Genomic DNA, 16392 nt, shown 5'->3' with positions numbered 1-16392 from the left:
TTTCACAATTCCGAAATGAACACTTGGATCTCGGTTTGCTAATAGCAGATGCTGCTACCACTAATGACTATTTTTCCTTCCCTCATATGGAATTTGTCCTCTCTAAAATTTGTTTTTTGCGTTGAATGCCGAAAAAGGTGGAGCCACTAACTGTATGAACTCAGCAGAAACATGGACGATAACTATCCGGAATGGAAATGCGCTTGGAGCATTCGCCAGAACTTTTATACGCAAGATCTTTGAAGCCGTCCGCGTGAGCGTTGAATGTCAAAAAAGATGGAACCACGAACTGTATGAACTTGACGGTGATACGGATGTAATTTAGTGCATAAAAATCCAACGAATGCGCTGGTTAGCCCATGTCGTTCGCATGGAAGTTGATGCTTTAGCGAAACGATGGTGCTCCTTCGACTGTTATGCAACTACTTACTTCAAATAAAAGCTCATTATGTCTGCCCCGCCAACCCTTGACAACTGCCGTATAGTAACGTAATATCAAATATTTAAATTAAAATCTTGCAGAAACTTTCCAACGACTTTAGCCCCTTGATACACACAGCGACTGCATTGCTACTAACGGTGCTGGGAGTACAGTGTTACCACTTTTTCCTCGGAGAAGTCATTAATAACGATTAGCAAGTTTGTGGCGTGAGCGCATACGCTGACATTGACTTCATTCATTAAACAGCAGCCAGCCAGGCAGCTAGGCAACTCGACTTGCGACAAAAGCAGCTAAGTAACTAAGCAAGCAGTATACAACAGACAAACAACAACAGAAACAATGACAAGTGAGCGCAGCGCGCAATGGCCGGCTGTCGCAGGCACACACACGCGCTCAACAACCTTTGTTTGTGTGCGTGCGTGCAACTGCCAGTTGCCAGTTGCCAGTTGCAGGGTAAATGTTGCTTAGTCTTTCAGTTAGTTTAGTGCATTGCTGTTTACTTAATAATATTGCATTTAAGACAAGACAAGGCGGCACTTTTTTGTTTACTTTAGCCACTCACGCGCACGCCACGCTCTACATACACACAGGCGCACGCACATTGCCATAACCAAAGGAGAATATTGTCCACACAAACGCCGCGCCGCAACTAAATGCACAAGTGCGCAAAACATAAACAAATGAAAGTGTCCTTTTTGTGTTTTATGCGCAACTGTTTGCTTATTTGTTTGCTCTCCCTACGCCCGTGCGTGTGTGTGTGCGTCCGCCGAGTCAGGTTCATATAACCAACTCTGCTGCACTTTACATTTGTATTAGTGCCTTGTTCTTGCCCGTCTAAGTAGTGTTTTGTGTTGTTTGTTGCGCCACTGAAGTGCATCCTTTTTCCGGGTGCAATGCACATTTTGCTGCTTTTCATGCCACGCCGCCCGCACCTATACACAACAAGAGACAGCTCTGCTCGGCCCTTCATTTGTATTGTAGTTTGTTTTGTCACTTTGTCGATGTTTTTTTTGTTGGCTTTGTTTTGCTCGTATTGCTTTGTTGATGTTTTCTTTCCTCTGCTGCCAGTCACAATATTGCGTAACAAAAACAACAATAGTTAGTCCAATGTTGTCTTTTGCCATTTTAGTCATAAACAAGATAAACAAATTATAGTAACTAGTATTATGAGTGTAATAGATATAATACTTTAGGAGTCAGAAAAAAGGTTGTAGTAATGCAAAAGTAATTGAAATGGTGGAGAGTCTGAGAAACTACGGTTTGAAGTCAATGAATAGGCGTTGGTGAAATCTACATCTGAAGCAAAAGTCAAAGTTTAGAAATCAGTAGTTTCCTGAATATATGTTTTATAAGAAATGGTAGAAAATCCTTCCTCCTTGATGATTAACGATCTCAAGAAATGTGCATGTTTCTTAAGAAACTGAGACTATTTACAAAGTTTTGGAGAACGCAAGGAATGAACTAGACTTGAAAACACATAATGTAGCATAGACCACATTTCCTCAAAAACTAATCATCTAGATTATTTATTTCAAAGCAATTACTGCGCGGAGATCATAAAGCAAAGCCCATACATTCTTCTATAGACTATTGACAGAATGAGAAACCTCATGTATCAGAAATTTCTGACATTAAATTTCTTATCAAAGAACTTTTTGAGTTGTGCCACAGATCTTAGACTACCGAACACAAATCACAAAACATATGCTTTTTTCGATTATGGACTATAGAACAGCAAAGATAATAGACAGTAGAATATCCTAAGCCCTTGTAGTAGACTCATAGTGACTATAATACCTACCATCGATCTTAAATCATAGATCATTCCCTCATAGCTTAGAGATTGTTCATAAGATTATAGATCGTAATAGTTCGCAAATTGGAGATCATAATAGTTCACAGATTGTAGATCAAAGAACATAGATTGCAAATTATACTATCTCTTATGTATCATGTGCTATAGGACGTCGTATATCTTAGCTTGTAGAACACCTAAACCATAGCTAATACATTTTAGCTAAGAGAAAAACAAAAATTGCAGTTCATATAACAGAGATCACAGAACGAGTGTTAGAAATGAAATCATGAATCATAGGACATCATATATCATAGTTTATAGAATAGGGTACACAGCACTTTGGCCAAAAATCATAACGCAGAAAAACTTCTTGAATACATCATATACCATACAATATAGATTATAAATAATACATCACGAAGAAAGACATCAGAGATCATTACACATACTATATTTATATCACAAATCATACGCAATTTATAAAAAACAGGTTATTGGATCATTTTAACAAGAATCATCTGCTGTATCTATTATATGGACCACAATTTTGGGTACGAGAAAGCTCTGTGCAAACTGACTGCCGCACGAGCTCAGTTATGACGAAAAAATGACGAGTTGGTGATTCGTAGAAGTGTTTGGAGATGTTCAAGCGTAATAAACCTAAGTTTTTGCGTCGATATGTGACAATTGATGAAATATGACTCCATCGTTTCACTGCGAAGACCAAGCGACAGTCGTCGTAGTGGATAGCACATGATGAACCCTTCCAAAGTCTGTAAAAACTGGCAAGGATAAGGGAAGAAAAGGTCGTCGAATGTTGAGGTGATCGCCAAAACTGAGGCCCACGACAATTCGTTCTACAAAAATGATATTAAAATATTGGTGGGTCGCTATAATCAGTATATCACCCTGGGTTCCCTCTCTTATGAATCTCTCTTCTCAGGGAATAAAAAATAAATAAAAAGAGCTTTGTCAAAAAAATAAATAAAAATATTTACTATGGTAGGTCGGGGACTTTTCCCGAAACCCAGGCAAAATTATCAACTTAAAAGACTTTGTGTTTACTCAACTTGAATTCACATTTTTTAATCTCGAAAAATCGCACAAATTCAACTAATCCAATCTGGCTCATCGTCTCATTGACTTTAATGTAATTAGAAAATCTTTTAAACCATTAAATAGCGTCGAATTATTTTTCAGTCACCTCATGTAACCAAATTCATTAGCGAAATACGTGCTTTGACTCTTTCTTTTAATTAAACTCATAAAACATCTAAACAAAAACTGACACCAAGCTTGTTTTTTCCTTCCTCATAAGAAAGGAAAATCTTCGGCAACAATTTAAGCTAATGAAGGGCGTTTTAGAAATCACTTAACCCGATGCTTTTGATAAAAAAGAAAACACCGCACAAAGCGACGCAAGAAAAGTGAGGTTGAGTAAACAATCTTATATGGCTTATCTATATAAATGCAAAACCGAAAGTGCGAAGAGCGAAGTGTGGGTGGACAACTGAACATTTATTAGGTCAAAGTAAATAATTTTACGGACACCAAACGAAACCACAAAGACAAGTTGCAGAATAAAAAACACAAGACAAAACCGCAGCCAAGTAAACTAAGTTCTACAAAGGACATTAGCGCACACAAACACACACAGACACAGCGTTGGCAGCAGACAAGGATTAACTAAACCCTTTGTACAAAGCTTAAAAGGTCCCAGAAAGTTGCCAAAAAAGTAAAGCGAAACAAGCGCGAAATTACTTATGGCAATGTAGCAAACCAAAATAGAATGGATAATAGACGAATAATACAATGAAATGAGCATGGAAAATTGAATACGAAGTTGTTAGCTTTTACGCGCAACAAAGACAAAGGGTGATCAAAGCGAGGTGACACGACCACGATCCCTTGGTGGGCTTGATTTATGCGCGAGTGGCGAGTGAGGGGCGCACGAAATATCTTTAGAGTATGTCATAGAACTTTTCAAAGCTGCCAATTTCAAGCCTTTGGCGACGGTTGTGTAATTTTGTTAACCCTGAAAAGTTCTGAAGATGTTATCTCTTTTGTGGTTTTGTTACTTTCAATTCAATGGAGTGACATCGCATTAAAAAGTGTTCGAATTGAATGCAAAGCGCTGCCTAAAGTACTGTTTAAAGCGGAATTTAAAGTAATATTTCATTGAAAGTATGATGTAATATTTCGGGGAAAGTGCTTAAAACAATAATAAAGTGTGACTGTGAAGCAGTTTTGGAACAGTGATCATCGAAGACGGTTTCATAACTAAATTAGAGGCTATTATTTGAAACAAAATTCATATTTTTAAAGTTCATGATTTAGTATTTGAAAACTCTGATGTCATATTCGAATCATAACCGATATCATAATCGATATCATAATTGAAATCATTACCGATATTATAACCGATATTATAACCGATATAATAACCGATGTCATACCTGAATCATACGCGAATCAGAGTTTTCAGATACTAAATCATGAATCTTAAAAAGATCCCTTCTTAAAACCTTTCACCATTATTCTAAAATTTACGAATTTTTATTTATTATGAACGATCTTGCCTATTTGGTGTTTTGAATCATCATCTATGGTCTATGATTCCTGATGATTCTAATTTTATAAGCATTATATATGATCAAGACTTGCAAATCTATTATACCTGATTGAATGCACATACTTTAGAGTGTGTAATCTATTAACCAATATTTAAGAATCTACATCTACAGAACTCTGTGCTGTAATTCACATTTTTGTGATCTGTACTGATCAATGAACTCTAACAATTCTTCGAAGAATCAGGTTTTATCTTCAGTGTCGCTGACAACTACAATAAAAAATGTAACTTTCCTTCGCTGGACAAACTTTACTTGAAGTAATCCACTGTCTGCTCCACCAACGGCAAACGGAAACACTAAAGGGCGTCGTCTGCTTGTACATCCTTTTTACACCAAATCGGCAAGGACATGCATTAACTGCGAACGTTTGCGCACATAATTAAAAACACTTTGTCGCCAAAAACAACAAAACGCCCAATCGTGCACATATTTCGGCCTTTATACTCGCATAATAGCTGAGCTATTAGAAAGAGTCGGTTTTTTTTGCCATTCTTGTCGTTTTGCGGTTTTGATGATAAATGCACGCGCACATAACAGCCGAAAGTGTCTGTCCAAAGGATTCGACGTATAAAGGATTCAGAACTTCTACACACACACATTTTGTTGCTGTGCCATCTAGCTCATTATCATTTTTGTGGGTTTATTTACTTTAAATTTGCTCAAATAGGGGCAGCCCTTTTGCCACACTTACACACTTATCGTTTTGTAGGCATGTCCTTCAGCGCGCGGTGTTTGCTTTTGGTATATACTCTAGCTATTTCCATTTTACTTTTTGTTTTCGCACATAGACTCTGTACTTTACGCTCGCTTTAACCTCATAATCGTCAGTGGGCTCATCGTCGTTTTTATAATTATTCGCAGACATTCTGCGTTTATGCTGTGCCGTGCTATTACTCATGCTTTGCCGTGTCCGGCGACATTTTATATTTAATTTGGTGTTTTTTCTTCTCTTTTTTTGTGGAATTTCCTCGCTTTGTTGACAATTTTTTCGTCTTCCTGCTAATGCTTTTGGCCCACATCCGCTTGTGGCGCTCTCTATTTGTGTGTCTGCCCACAAGGCAAGCAGTGAAAATGTTGTCCTTGTGCGTGGGTATTTCATACAATTCGACCGTTCAAGGTAAGCACCTTTTTTCCTGCGCGCTCGGTGTATGAACCTTGCGGTTTTTGTGGTGTTTCTCCACTTACGCTAGACTAAGCTTTCATTTCCGTCTTATCTCTGCGTTGCTTCGTTTTTCAACTCAGTAATTTTGCTTAGTGCTGTTTATGCATTTTTTGCATATTTATTTCCTTACATCCTTCCTTCCTTCTTGGCTGCTTGATCCACTCTCCTCCTTATCTCCTCCTTGTAGCTTACTTATTTGCCTATTTACATGCTTCGCTTATTTTGTTGACCCGAAATTGATTAATGAGTTCCTGTGAACGATTAACCTTTTAACGTACTTTTTTTGCACCCGGCCGGCCCTCCCATGGCATTGCGTACAATGTAGGGCGCCATCACCGTAAATCACAAAGGAGTGGGTTGAAAGTGTGTTTTAGACATTTCTACGAGATATTCCATTTTCTGTTTGAGCGGAAATTATGCTTGAAAGATTTTCTATGGAATTTAAAAATTGATTGAATAAGTCCACTTGATTGATATCAGTACCATATAAAGGGTGTTTGAATATTATGCTGCTTATTGAGTTGAGGATATTAGGGAACTTCTGTTCATTTAGAAAGCTATCGAACTGCATAAGTTGTTTGAGTAAAAAGTGAGGTTAGACTTGGAATAAATTAAGCAGCAGTGATATCAGTGCCACAAAAAATAGGAGCCTTTTCTATTGCTGGAGGAAATAATACGAGCTGCAAAGCAAAATAGAGAATGTAAAATCTGCTACAAGATTGATATCATTGATCTCAGCAACCGCGTCGTTAGTTCTGCTGCGGAATATAAATAACGATGTCTTCTTTTCTATAAAATATTTATAAGCTTTCTCCAATCTTAAGCTATATCGCAGCTTGTAGTAGGCCTGTTAACTAAGCATGGAAAAACTAACGTAATTTGAAGTCAATGTGGGATAACTTTACTTTTTGGCACCAAGCAGACTATATAAACTAGGAAGAAGTTGTGAAAAGTTAGCTATAACTTTTGGTTATGGAAAAGTACTGAAAACTGAAGAAATTAGGAAACAAAGCAAATTATTTTTTATATAATTTATAAATACAAGAAAGTAGATGGTCACTTCGAGGTCGGTTGATGTCCATCTGGAGATCTTTCAAAAAGGATCTCAAGATGAACATCTATTGACATCAAAGTGTCCATCTACTTTCTTGTAATCACACGCTTTGCTTTATAGTAGTATATGCTTTTAAAATGAAGTTTCAAAACTCCATTTGAAGAAAGTGACAAAATCTGGATAACTGTCCTATCGAGAACTTAGAACTTATTGAAAATTTATAGAGTTATAAAATTGTAATGCTTTATAAGAGCATATGCTTCCAAAACTAAAGTTTAAAACTTGTTTTGAAGAAAATGGGAACGTTTTGAGATCTGTGCTGAAAAGATTTCTTTGCTGGAGACCAATACTAATAGCTAAAGGCATACTATATATATCTCATTATAACTTCGAGATGGCGTACGCAAACAGCAGCGCGCATAGTTGTAACTCATTTAGATCGCTCATAATAAATTTTGTCCAAATTTCATAAAGTTTCTAAATCTTATTGAATAGAAATATGTCAACGCCATAATTTAAGACGAAATTTTATTATCATCTCATTACAGTAAACAAAGCAGCAGAATTATGTGCGATATATAAGAACCCTTGCTATATTTCTTACATTTTATCAAATTTTTTAGGGAACCCAAAAAGGTGTCCTTACGCAGAATTCGTAGACGGATTTTAATAGCATTTGGCTTCCTATGTGCGTGTTTATATTCAGCCTGCAATTTGCAATGCTTTGACGTGACATTCAGCACCAGCTGCAATTGAATTAGTAGGCTGATACAATTTAGAATGCTTAAGGATGTGCGACCTTTTTCGTAAAAGCCGATTTTAAGCTGATTTACTTAAAAGTATACAAAAGTAGGATCATAAAAAAGTAGGCAGAAGGATGTCTAGCGAATTTACAATTTTTTTCTGTTTTCTTGCTATTTGTGTTTCGAGAGGCACTAAAGAATAATATTTACAAGCAATGCCGACAACAATAATTACGTTGACAGTGAGGAGATTTCTTTTTTCCGCACAATGCGCGCATTTTTTCTGATCCAGGCTTCAATAACCGACGTCTATGTGCACATGAGCTGCGGCACTCTCAAGCACACAGCATGCAATTAAGGATAACTGTACGTAAGTAGGTAGGGAGTAGGTATAAGTCAGTGAAAGTGCAGGTAGTACTTGAGTCCAAAGGACATCGAGGATGCATTGTTTTCCCATTATTGTTGCCCGCGCACAATGGCCAAGCAGCGCCGCGTTCGGGCCGAAAAGGTAGGCGCTGCTGCTGTGACAAAATTATTTTTCCATTTTTCTTGTGACTTTTCCCTATTTCTTTTTGGCATTCCCTTCAAATAGCAAAATGATTGGAAATGTATAGCGAAGTGAAGTGCAATGCAGCGCGCCGCAGCACTGCAGGCGGCAGTGTGGAGGCATTGTAATGAATTGAGGGCGCAGAAAATATGTCAAGGGACAATTCAAATTCAATTTGCGCTATTATATGGACCATTGTGTGGGAAATATATAACAACAAAACTATAAATCCAACTATGATAACAACAATCATAGAAAAGCAGCAACAAGAAGCAACTCTATGGGTGCTTGAGTGGATAAAGGGCAAATACAGGACAATAGCTGTGACAATGACACAATAACAAGGACAATCAGCGTGCAATAACAACAATGACATTGCTGCTTAGCTGCTGCTCTGCCCAACCAACATAAATGCAATGCAAAGAAATATGAAATTAAATGAAGCCAACGACAGCAAGAAAGCAACGGGAATTAAACTACACAGAAATATGTCTAAGAAAATCCTGGCACAACAACAACTACAAATACAACAAGCTAAAAGACACAAAATGCGGATTAGGCGCTGTAGTCAATAAGCAGTCGCCCGTAAGGACACCGCCGTCGAATGCGCTGCGCAAGGCAGCGAGCGTCAGTTAAATAGTGTAGACAACAGCAATAGGATTGCAATTTGCTGTAATGAAAACGATAAGTAAATAGTTGTAAACTATGCTTAAGGCTGTAAATGTCTTAGGCGGCGTTGCGGGGCGAGTAAGAGCGCGTTCAACAAAAGACAAGCGAACGAAAGCAACAAGCGGCTCTGTAAGATGCTGTTAAGTGAAGCTGAAGAAGCTGCTGCGCGAAATTGGCAAGGGCAAGCGGTATTTTGCAAATAAAGAATATGCAACAACAACACATAGTGCAACAATATGTCACACAGCGGTGGTAGCGGTGGCAGCTCAGTCTGCCAAGCGCAGCATGCGTCTGACGCTGCCGCTTCCGCTCGAGGAAGATAAAACAAGAAACAGCAGCTCAAGCCACGCAATTGCAGCTGTCAACAATTGCTTGCCGCTGTGTTGCAAAATGCCGAGGCACATGTGTGGATATGTAGGCATGTACATAGTAGCGACACCGATGGTTATCTGCCGCCTTTAGTGCTCCCGCCGTGCTTTGTTGCACTGCCGCCACAGACGCATTTTCCTACAAATGCGCTACTGCTTCTTCTTCTCATTCATAGATTACTTGCTGCTAGAGTTTCTCTTTACTTAAACTCGGCCTCATCACGGCTTGTAAGCGGTTGTGTGTGTTTGTATGTACATATATGCGATCCTTCGTTCAAAGCCAGCTAAAGCACCACGTCCCGCTAGGATTCGATTCATGTCCTGAACTCATATTGCAGTATGTGTATATGCAACAATGTTGCAAGCTTCTTTTGAGGCTTTCCTGCTGCTGTTGTAGCCTTCATAGTTTACTCAGTGCTAGTTTGTGAATCTATATTTTTGTTGCTGTTTTTTTCTCTCTCTCTCCTATTTGTATTGTTGACATTTCAACATTATCGCATCGTTTACAATTTCTATATTGCAATATAGTGCAATTGTTTGCAATAAATACAAATAGAAAAGCTGCCCCTATATGTGTAGGTATCTTTTAGTGTTTGTTGTAATTTTGCCATCCTTTTCAACATATATTGTAAACCTTAACTAATTTCGTCCTACTGACAAATATTGGTATACCATTGAGTACAAGAAGCAAGAATCTTTCAATAAGTACGCAGTTCGCGAAAAATATTTTTTCTTTTAACTTTGCTAATGCTCAGAGGCTTCCTCATACAATTTTTAATTTCCATTTAATCCTATATATTCATATATGCATATACATATGTATGTATATTCTTCCTATTACGTCTTCTCTAAGTATGTAAATATGCAAGTCTCATTGTTTATACTCTATTCTCTGCCGCTTTATAAAGCAATTAAATTCATTTTCCTTATATGTAATACTATTTTACAACAAAAAATGTTTAAATGATTTGAAATCTACTTTCCATTGTTTATGCATACTCCTAACACTCTTGCAAATTTGTCACCTCACTCACTTCTATACAATTATGAACTCTTAATACTTTTTCTTAAGACGCTAGGATGCGTTCGCCCTCTCACAAAAACTTCCCGCAGCCTTGCATTTACATAAATCCATTTACATTTTCAAAGCTCTGTTTAGCAGCTATGCGCTCTTACCTTCTACAATATTACACCTGCATATGAATTGTGCGCTAAGCGCTCGCATAAATCGCATCAAAGCTCTCTTCATCATCTATGCGCTCTTACTTCGAACAGTGTTACACCTGCATTCCAATGCTGCGCAATATGCTCGGTAACACGCGTCAAAGCTCTCTTCATCAGTTATGCGCTCTTCCATTCATGTGCGTTACACCTGCATTGCTGCGCTAAGCGGACGCATACACCCACTCATCCCTTCCTATATGCGTGACTAAGTGTGCTCAGCAGAGATAGTATTAGTTGCGTGCTCATCATTGAGAAATGGTAATGAGTGATGCTATGATTGTTTGCATTGTTGTTGCAAATTTTTTAATGTTCGAAGTTGACCTTCAAAATATTATGCATACGAGTATAATAATAGGTAATAAAGAGTTCTTCCGAAAGTTCTTGAATCGTGGAATGCGAAATTAAGGGGAAAATTCCAATTGAGGAATGCAATGTAACAGTAAAAATATTTAGTTACAGGTGGTAATGAGAGTGGACACACGTAATTCTTGGTTGATGTCGCGAATATCGGTGAAAAGTATTTGTTTAAATTGTTAAAATGTGTTTTTATTTAATTTGAAGTTAAAATCGTCAATGAATGCGAAAAATCGTGTCGTGAAAGTCGTAATGCGTTAAATTCTTCGGTATTAGGAGTATATGGTGCCAATTTCTAAAGTGCGTGTTCGGGTTTGTTCGCGGGTGTGTATATGAGTGTATGTATGTATGAATGAATGTGACAAGTGCGTAGGTATTTTATGCGGTTCTCGGTTCGCTTACGTCGCGTGTGTCGGGTATTAAGTGCGTTAGTGTTCTTAAAAAAAAATAGCGCGTCGTGTAATATGTACATATGTATAGCCAAAGCAAGTTTAAAAATGGTGAGTTTGTAACGAAGTCATTTGAAATTTGTATACATATATAATTTGCTTTGTTTATAAAATATTTCTGTCTCCGAATATACATTAGAACGGGTCCATTTTTTAAAATAAAAATTCGCGTATGTAGGAAATTTTGAATGTACAATAGAGCGGGTCGATTTTTTTTACTACTACTTTATGTAGGAAAGTTTCTACGGGACATTATGAACAACTTCGCCAAAGAGACTATGGGTCTAAAACCGAATACGAGTCAGCCATTTTTAAAGCGATTTTTTTAAAGACTTTAATAATTTGTTCGTGAGTTCATGAGATATCTGAATAAAATTTAGTTCTTAGGTGGTTTTTATACTTTTGCGACAGAGTACAATAGTTTTGTGCACTTACCGGTTGTATCCATCACTTTAAACTAAGCGAGATAGATATGGAGTTATATACATATATATAAATGATCAGGATGATGAGACGAGTTGAAATCCGGTTGACTGTCTGTCCGTATGTCCGTCCATGCAAGCTGTAACTTGTGTAAAAATTGCGATAGCTGCATGAAATTTGGTATACATGTTCTTTGGACGAACTAGTGACATATCCTTTAATAGCAAAAATTTGGAAATATACAAAAAAAAAAAATCGATTTATTTTATTTCGAGACTAGAATACGAAATAGCAATTTTAACAGGCAGAAACGACCACAACTTTTAATAAAATTAAATTTTTTTAAAGCTTATATTTTGTTAATTTCTGATGAGTCGAATTATTGACGGACAATATCTTATAGTAGAGCATGATACTATTCTATACTAGTAAATTGTATTATTAATGTAGATATGAATATAAGAATGAAACTTTACAACAACTGATACACTAGTTTTTTCTTTTCCTAAAAGTCGGCCTTTTTAGCTTATCCCACTAGTTGTGCCCTTTATTTTCCAGAATTTTAAGCAATAATGTTCTATTAATATATATTTAATGAAGTAATTCGGAAACTAAGAACTTTTAGGTCAAAAATAGTAAAGTAAAATACCTTCTTTCATTCAATGCCTATATATAAAACTCTTATCCAGTTAATTAATTTTTTCTTGAAGTCAGCAAGATTTCTATTAAGTTAATCTAATCTCATTTCTACCAAAAGGCCTTACGTTCTCTACGGTTATTAAGTTTGAAAGACTTAAATCAGTTCACATATAATGTATTGAATATTACCAAGGTTCAAGATTTCGATTGGATATAAATACATGTTGATTTGGGTCTAGTAATGCCCGACAATGTTAATAATGGCATTTGGTTTCATCTTTAAGACCGTTTACTCAATGTCTGGTTAGCAGCCGTCTGTCCGTTAGGATCTGATAAAAAAAAAGTTCTTTACCGAAAGAAGCACTTTTGTTTAGATTAACCAGAATTTATCTGCCAGACGACTACTTATCAGACATTGAAAAAACGTGTCTTAGTCTATTTATATATTGTATGAGAATAGCTCACACTAGCTTAAGTGTGGAAGTACATGTATGTAATACTCATGAAGCTCACAAATATTAAACAAAACTTAAATAAATTTAGATAATTCAATAAAATCTGTTATTTTGGATAAAATTGTTTAAATAAATATCAATTCGAATAAATATACATACATATATGTACCTGCCACAAGCTGTTTTCCGTGCACATTAGCAGATTAAATTGTGCAACACATTAATACACATGACCTTAATTCGCAAACATATAAATATTTGCCAAGAATTGTGGAAAAATATACAGTGAATAAATAAAAGTGGTGTCAGCCAGTGAAATTTCGCACAAATGCACGCACTAAAATAGGTGAATATGTTAATGTAAATAGGTATAAATATATATTTATATGTACATATGTAAATATGTTAGTCTAAACATTACGCAGGTGTCACGTGCCTGCAGACATGCGACTTGGCAAGCACAACACGCACAATAGCTCGCACGAACACACAAACAGCGACCTGCTTACACTTCAAATTCAATTTACATAAATATTTTTTCAACATCTTTGCACTAACGTTAGCTTAAGGTTTATATAAATACAAATAATAATGATTTGGTTATGCGAAAACATGTGTTTTCTAAAATCGTAGCATACCTCAAGGCGCTCAGCGCTGTTTACTTACCTACCAACTGCTGTGATTTGCTGGCAAGTTCAAAAATATTACATATTGTTATATATTATTATTTAAATAATATACAATAACAAAACTGTGCCATTTATAGTTGTTGTTGCGACTATTATTACGCGCTGTTAAGCTGCAAGGCAAATTCAGAGCATATGTTGTAGTTATTTGGCACGGCTTCAACGGCAAGGTACGAATTGGGCTTCGTTAGGCCGCTGTGTTTTAGTAATTACAAAAAAAAATATGTATGTGGATTATATTTTTGGCTCAGCCGCCTTTTCGAATGTACACTCAGCCGCGGTAACGCCAGCAACGCGGTAAAGCTCACTCTCTGCCACACGTCTGCTGGCAGCCAATTATTTTTTTCAATTTACGTTTCCATTTTCCATCAGCGAACTTATTCGCTACTTTGCATGGCACATAGACACACTTACACACACCGCGCCACACTCTTTCCATTTCAGTCCACGCCCGCGCATTTTCAGCGCATTTTAATCACTTTTGTTTCACGCTTTACTTTGCTTTTGCATTCATACATACGTGAAATTATTTTTCATGGATTTTAATTAAATTTTCTAATTTAGCACGCGAACTTTGCCGATTCCTTTCCATTGTTCTCATGCATGAGCTTTTGTTACTGCATATACATGCTTTGTTTGTATGTGTATGACGCTTTATTGACATGTATGTGTATATAAGTCTCTTATCGTATGTGTGTGTGCTTGCTGCCTGCTGTATGGCACTCTAACTGGTTTTGTTGTTTAGCAACCTGCTGTTGCTGCGCGCTGCTCGCTGCTCGCTGCCACAGTAGCACTTCCATATTGTGTCAATATCCTAAGGCTATTGACTTTTGCTTTGCCTTGCTGCAAAAGTTGGCAGCGTAAAATAATCATAAATATTTTTTATGGATCATAAAAGGGCTGCCTTATTTGCGGTGCTAATGGTAGTGGTATAAAGGATTGGATTTTAAAGTAATAACTTGTCTCATTTTATGCGATTTTATATGCGCAACATATGGCTCGGATGTACCGTTATTAATATTATTATATATATTTATATATTTTCCTTTAAGAACAATTTGAAAGATTCAGCTTCAAATAAATAAAATAAAACGCAGAAGAGTGTCGTCCAATTTTCGCTGTAAGAATTTTCAAGCTGTTCTTTCCATGTGCCGAAAGCCTGAAAACTGATTAAGGTTACGTTTGTACCGAAGTCGGAAAAAGCTCTCAGTTCGATGCAAAAGATTTCGGGCCCATAGACCTATCGTCTTTCCTGTTGGAAACATTACTTCCTATCGGGCGGTCGATACAGCTTTGCATGATGTAGTGTCATTGCTGCAGTGAGCCTTTATGCACATGAAATTGGCTGTAGGAACCTATCTCAACATCAAGGTGGTCTTAAACAATGTGGGACTAGGCAGTTGCTAAAGATGTAGGAAAGTTTTGAGTTGAATCGAACCACAAACACTTCATATATAGGCTTTCGGTGCGACAGAAGGGTCGTAGTCGGCCATAATCGGGTGAGGTAGTGTAAAGACATCCCGAAAAGTTAATAAAGGTACTTTCCTCACTGCTTTGAATCTTGGTGGTTAACTACATACTTGAAAAACTCGAACAACGCGGCTGTCGGGTGATAGCCTACGAGTAGCAAGGCATCCTGTTGTAGAGAAGCTATATAGTAAAAAGGTGGGGACTCTCAGCAAAGGTATAGTTTCGCTTTAAGAAATCTAAATCAAGCTAGTAATGCGCTTTGGTGTATACATCTAGTGGAGGGACACAATACCACTTAATGCTGTTTGAAATATAGTCCACATTGTCATTGCCGGCTAGTGTATTACTGCGAAGTGTGGTGCTCTAAGGTTCAGCGAAGCAGGGCATATGAAAATATCGGAACAAGGACGCACCGAAATTTGTCCTCCTTTAACAGCATTCCTAAAAACTTTGATCAAGACTTGTAATACAATATATGGTAGTAAAAGTAAATCCATGATTTTTCCAATAGTTGGTTTTCGTGGTCTGTATCTCACGAAGGATAAGTGCGAATGCCTTACGCTATATGGCATTAGAAAGAAAACATTTCGTACCAGGAAACTTTTTCAGACAGTTTTGTAATTGCTTATCTCAGTATTGTTTTATTACGAGACAAAGATGGATAGGGAGAAAGGAAATATATTAAAATTTTTTCTTCGAAGCAAGTTGCTTGAAACTGAATATGAGAAGGACAGTCAGCAAGTTTTTGCTATGTGCTTGATTTGCAAGGAATCATCTACTATGAGCTACTCCCTTGCGAGCAAGTTTTTAATTCGGACATATACTGTCCATAGTTGGACCGTCTGGAGGGTGCAATCGATCAGAAGTGGTCAGCTTTGGTCACTAGATGGTCACTAAGTCCTTCATGAGTAGTCAGAAGCTCCTGGAGCTTGGTTTGGAATTTCTTATGCATACAAGTCATAGTCTGAATCGGCTGCCATGTCCTTCACTGGACTGGCCAGAAACTCCAGGAGCATGGTTGGGAGGTTTCTTATGTCGTCCAAGTCATAGTCTGGACCCACCACCAAGCGATTACTATCCGTAATACCCTGCAATGGCGAATGATTTTGCTGCTGATGAAAACATTTTAAGATTTTAAAAAATGTATATCATGCGGTAAATTTCGGAAACTGTGTCACAGTACAAATAAATATATTTACACATTTAAACATATTCTTGGATGAAGTACAAATATTTTTATGCAACGCGCTGCATAAACACATAGTTAACACATGAA

This window comes from Bactrocera tryoni, chromosome 5 (genome assembly GCF_016617805.1).
Source record: "Bactrocera tryoni isolate S06 chromosome 5, CSIRO_BtryS06_freeze2, whole genome shotgun sequence".
Taxonomy (NCBI): Eukaryota; Metazoa; Arthropoda; class Insecta; order Diptera; family Tephritidae; genus Bactrocera; species Bactrocera tryoni.
This window is presented reverse-complemented; position numbering follows the sequence as displayed.